Raw genomic sequence first — 736 nt, 5'->3', positions numbered from 1 at the left:
GAGATGGGAATGTGATGTGGGATCACATCCAAGGCCTTGTACAAGCCCAAGTAGATGACATCAGTTGCCCTCCCTTTGTCCATTTATTTTTTTCATCCATTTATAAAACAACTGAAGTTTAAATTGCTAACACAGCTGCTGGGCAGGTACCAAACATCTAGAAACATAGAAGTGTTTTTTTTCCTCCTACATGTAATCTGCAGAGTTGACTAGTAGAAAAAGCTAGTCTGAATAAAAAATACCAAACAATACAAAAAACAAAAGCAAAAAACCAGAAAACTAAAACAAACCAAAAAAGAAACAACACCCCAGGGACACCCCAAAACAAGAGTTGTACTCAGGCTGTGTTCCTTCAAGAGGCCCATTTTTAAATTTTAGCCTTTTAGCTGGGCGGTCAAGCAATGACAGCACCCTTACGCACAGAGAAGCTAACCAAACCTTAGCTAAGGACTTTCTCAGAGGAAGCCGCACCAAGCGCCTATAGCTGGCGGCACGAGCCAGACGAAGCGGCACGCCACCACCCACTGCACCCCACCCCGCCTGGGTCCCTCCTTCGCGCGGCCCTCAGCCCTGCCAGCGGGGCAGGTGTCACGAAGAGGCGTCCAATCGCGAAGAGAAAATCTCCGCGCCTTCTCTTCTGATTGGTGTACGGCAGATCCGAGGGGCGGGACTAAACACTACGCCCTCCTTTCTGGGGAGTGTAGGAGATAGCGGGCTCTGTGCGCTGTCCCAGCGG

The sequence above is a fragment of the Meleagris gallopavo genome, chromosome 7 (genome assembly GCF_000146605.3).
Source record: "Meleagris gallopavo isolate NT-WF06-2002-E0010 breed Aviagen turkey brand Nicholas breeding stock chromosome 7, Turkey_5.1, whole genome shotgun sequence".
In the NCBI taxonomy this organism is placed as follows: domain Eukaryota; kingdom Metazoa; phylum Chordata; class Aves; order Galliformes; family Phasianidae; genus Meleagris; species Meleagris gallopavo.
Note: the sequence above shows the minus strand (reverse complement) of the source record.